Source organism: Penaeus monodon, chromosome 26 (genome assembly GCF_015228065.2).
Source record: "Penaeus monodon isolate SGIC_2016 chromosome 26, NSTDA_Pmon_1, whole genome shotgun sequence".
NCBI lineage: Eukaryota > Metazoa > Arthropoda > Malacostraca > Decapoda > Penaeidae > Penaeus > Penaeus monodon.
Genome location: NC_051411.1, coordinates 23,570,014 through 23,575,013, shown reverse-complemented (window position 1 = coordinate 23,575,013; position 5,000 = coordinate 23,570,014). Strand labels below are relative to the sequence as shown.

Sequence of the window (5,000 nt, the reverse complement as noted above, 5' to 3'; positions counted from 1 at the left end):
CCACTTCCCTTCCTCCATCCCTCCCCTCTTCTCCCTCCTCCTCTCCCTCACCCTCTCTCTTCTTAATGTAGGCTTATGCCCAATTCACCAATTACATTCTCGCAAAAACAGAATCCCTACAAGAAGGAAAGATTATAGAGAACAAATAAAAAATTATGACAACAACATTAAACGATAAAAAGAGAGGTGATGCAAGGCTGAAATGCAAATAAACAAATTGATCAATATCTGTTTAACCTTCACTGGTAAACAGTTTACTGTTTTTGAATGACTCTCTCTCTCTCTTTCATTACCACCATTGTTTTGAAATCTGAATAAGTCTCTTTTTCTTTCTTTCTTTTTCTACCCCGGCCCTCTCTCTCTCTCTTTCTCTTTCGTGCGCGCGCGCACATACATACAAACATACACACATTCATCTTAATAATAATGAAAATAAATGTTTCTCATTCTTTCCGTTTCCTCCTCTCTTTCTCTCTCCCTCCCCTCTCACTTATTTCTCTTCCATACTTCCTTCCTCTCTTTCTATTCCCCTACTTCCCCTGCGCCATGTGTTGCCGGCGCGCCAGGTGTGTTCTCGGCCCGCGCGCTGACTCCAGGTAATCACATCTCTCTCTCTCTCTCTCTCTCTCTCTCTCTCTCTCTCTCTCTCTCTCTCTCTCTCTCTCTCTCTCTCTCTCTCTCTCTCTCTCCTCTTCCCTCTATTACTCAATCCACCGTGCACTTTGACTCTGAAGCATTCTTTTGTTTTATCCTTTGTTTTTGTTTTTGTGTGTGTCTTCAACCACACACACACACACACACACCACACACACACACACACACAACACACACGCACTGACCTATCGAGAATCACACATTATACACTGACACGCACAAACACACATCCACACACACTGACACACAAACGAAATGCGCTTTACATTTTTATTTTTTCAACACAGTACGACTTTCAGTAACAATTCCAGAACGACAGAATATCACAAGTAATACGAAACTCAACGTTCATTCTTTTCATCCACGATTTGAGTCTTCTAAAAAAAAAGACAACGAATAAAATAATCATATTCACAGTTGTTCAAGAGCGAACTGGAAAACACGTGGCATTTTTTTTTTCGTCGTTATTATCGTTATGTTTTACTTTTTTGCATTTTCTCTGGGTTATTGTTTCTGCCATTTCTCTGTCTTTGGTATGATTAAAAATACATGTGCGTCGCTTTTTCGTCCAGTTTTGAAAATGGATTGATTTCGTAGTGAGAATGAGGAGAAAATCCGTTCTGTTAAACAGAAAATGAAATGATTTTTTTTTTAATATAAGCAATTATTATGTAAACTTATCGTGAAAAGTGAGATAAACAGTATGTAATATAGCTGGATGTCACGTATTGTCATCAAACTTTTTATTTTTTCGAAACCGAAAAGCCCCATCTTTTCCGTCACCCGATAAAAAATAGAGAAGCATCCAATATGAGTAATAATTACTAATATTCAAAAAATAGAGAAACTTACGAACCTAGATTTTTAGAATGAAATAGCAGAGGCGAGAGAGAGATTGAAAGAGCGGCGAAAGGACGCGAGAGTCAGTGTGTTCACTCCACGGTTGCTTCGGCCAAACTAAACTTCTCTCACGCCGTACGCACGAGTTGCCAACTGTTGCTCTCGGGCGGGTCGAGATTTTCCTCTTTTTTTTCTTTTATTAATTGCTTCGGAAATATTCCCGCGGCAATTTGACGCAAGGGAATGGCTTTCACGATCCATGAGGTGTATCCCGAGCGCCGTGAATTGGACGTGGCGGCGGCGTGATGCGCGAGGAAAAAGCTTTACAGTTCGTCGTCTGGCGAAGTCTGAATGTCAGGCCGTAGTACCTGGCACGTCGTCATGGCAACGGGTGTAAACCAAACCGCATGAAACACATATGCATTAATGGCGGCCAAACGCTACCGTTAAACCGCATATCCGTGTTCGCAATAAGGCCCAGCGAGCGCAGAGCGTCGCGTTTCGTAAACAAGAAACCCGCGCTCCAAAGCTGAGAATTAATGAACGCCGACAGGGAAGGCGAAGCGGAGAAAAACACTTGGCACTATCAATGGGTGACGACGAAGGCCCGCGCCGCGTAAATCTATCATCGTACGTGCCTCCGGGCGATCGCAGGTTCATCCTCACTCACGAGGGCTTCCCGCCGCTTCTTACTCAGCCTTCACAGCGACCGCGATCGCTCATGAGTCACCGATAGGCGTTCCACGTCACACGTTCTGCACGCGCCGCGGAAAACGTTTCCCTTCGGCCGCCCCCTCCTCCTCCCCCCGCCCTCCCTCTCCCCGGTCGCACTCCCTTCCCCCTCCCCTCCCCTCTCCCCTTCACCCCCTCCTCCTTTCCCCCTCCATCCCCCTCCCCCACACTCACCGTCCACCCACTACCCCCCCTTTCCCCGCCCATTTCAACGAACCCCGTTACAACGAACCATCGGTGAACGGTAGCAACGTCGGCAGGAACGGCGTAAATTTTCTCTTCGGAAACACGCTTGGAATACAAACATATAGACAAGCACACGTACGTGAATGCATACATACTTACATACATGAACGAATACATGCATGCATAAATACATACACACATGCACGAGTACATACATACATACATACAACACATACATAAGATAATATACATAAAATTATATTATATAATATAATGTATACATATATATATATATATATATTATATATATATATGTATATATATATATATATATATATATATATATATATATATATATATTATATATATATATATATATATGGTTTTGCTATGTCGTAATTAATCCGAATAGAAAAGTCGGTCTGTATGTATCGTCTACACGGGGAAGTTTGGTGTACATAATCTGATTACGTTACTACGAGTAACCAGAGAGGGGAAGGTATATAATGAATATTGAATGTGCGCAATAAACAGTAATGGTGATGATAGCTATAGAAGCAATCTTGGAAGTTGTGAATAAATATCAGACATAAGTATTGAATGATAGTGAGGATACCTGAGTGAGTATCATAAGTACTGAATAACTACGATTTATAAGTAATGAATAATAGTAATGGTACGTTAACGAGTAATGAGGTACTAAATGTGCATACCCCCCCAAAAAAAAAAAAAAAAAAAAAGTAAAGCCAGCAATATAGAGAAAGAGGCACGTACACGAGTACACTTTTTACGTGTCTTAAGGCCCAGTCACACTAGGGGTATCGGTCTACGACTCATGCCTTCACTCGCTGACCCGCCATACCTCCGCTCGCCGAGTGGTCGGGTCGGGAAACTGTCTGAGGTTATCGCTGGTGGTCGGTGATGGCTCCGATGAGTTCTGGAAGCTTCGCAATTTCTCCCCAGCAGACGGGGGATGATCTGTCTCCGAATGGTCTGCCAGCAGCCCGCTAGAAGCCGGCGACTTGTCCCAGGCCACTCTGCGACTAGCCTGGGCAATCCTGGACAGCGTGTGTGTATACATACATACATACATACATACATACATACATACATACATACATACATACATACATACATACATACATACATACATACATACATACATACATACATGCATACATACATACATATATACATACATACATACATACATACATACATATATAAGTCGGCAGCGGTCTTGTCCGATCCGCACCCATCCGATTTACCCCCCCCCCCCCCCACTGCGCCCACCAATCGGCGAACGCTCGTATCCTATCGAGGCGAGACACCTGATTCCTCTTCGAGTGGACGGAAGTTATCGCCGAGCGGTCAGTGCCGATCGATTCACGTCATATTTTTTCTCTCAGACTGGTTTCCAATCGCTGTAGATGTGACTGCAACATTTTCTAGACGTCGACCGCTCGAGAGCAGGGATTTTGCCGTTCTCGATTCAACCCAAGACCGATTGGGAGTCTGAGGTAGATGTGACTAGCATTACGTGCCCGGGCGTGAAGGGCGAGCTCGTACAGGGTCCCGAGTGCGCCAGAGGTACATACTCTCCGCGCACGCACACATGCACTGACGGGCCCTGTCGGTATCGATTTATATACATGTCTGAGTAAACCCATGCCTGTGTTTAGTTATGAATACATGTGTGTATGCATATGTATATAAATACACAAGTATCCATACATACATGTCTGTAAATATTATATATATATATATAATATATATATATATATATATATATATATATATATATATATATATATATATATATTTTGTGTGTGTGTGTGTGTGTGTGTGTGTGTGTGTGTGTGTGTGTGTTTTTGTGTTGTATATGTATATATATATATATATATATATATATATATATATATAGATAGATAGATAGATAGATAGATAGATAGATAGATAGATAGATATACATATATACACATATATTCGATTGTTTGTGCTCCTCCGTGAACGCGCCGTTCTACTTACGTCAACCGAGACTTTCTCTTGCCGCAAAGCTAAAACACTCTGCGTGCACGCTAGGAAAACCGCAGTAAAAACTCTACGGCGACAACACGCATCCTTTCGTCTCGCCCCAATCCCCCTGCAAATTGGAACCGCTGGAACAGTGTAACGCAGCTTCTATAATAAATCGTCTAGATGTATCCTGTTTCCTGTGTAATGACGTTATCCTCGCAACACAACCGAGCCTGTAATTGAGGATTAAGTTAAAGCAAAAGGCAGAATGTGACAGTCTTGCAGAATAATTTATTTAAATGAGGCCTATTTTTTTTTTTTTTTTTTTTGCATAGCCCTCTACTGCCCTTCTTGCCTTAGTTTTTGCTCATAGGTGACACAACGTTCGGTTTTTAACGCTTTTATTCATGTATTTATAGGTGTCGATTTATTGATTTGTTATTTTGTTTGTTGTCTATATAAAAAAAATAATTGAAAATCTCCCATGTAACGAATTTCAATTTTCTTTTATCGTTTTAGAGATCGGTAGTCATTCCCATTCAGTCTACTTTTATCTGTCCTGAATATGATAA

The 5,000-nt window shown here is 41.8% G+C and overlaps 1 long non-coding RNA gene across 2 annotated transcripts in view; it reads right to left on the bottom strand.

Moving 5' to 3' along the window:
• LOC119590012 overlaps window positions 1–1,897 on the bottom strand; it is a 68,537-nt gene extending 66,640 nt beyond the window's left edge. The window contains exon 1 of one of the 2 annotated variants that reach the window (XR_005230228.1): window positions 1,511–1,897. This is a non-coding gene — a long non-coding RNA (uncharacterized LOC119590012). The remainder of the gene's footprint in view (window positions 1–1,510) is intronic. The other variant, XR_005230227.1, reaches the window with a different exon arrangement.
• Between the last annotated feature and the right edge of the window lie 3,103 nt (window positions 1,898–5,000).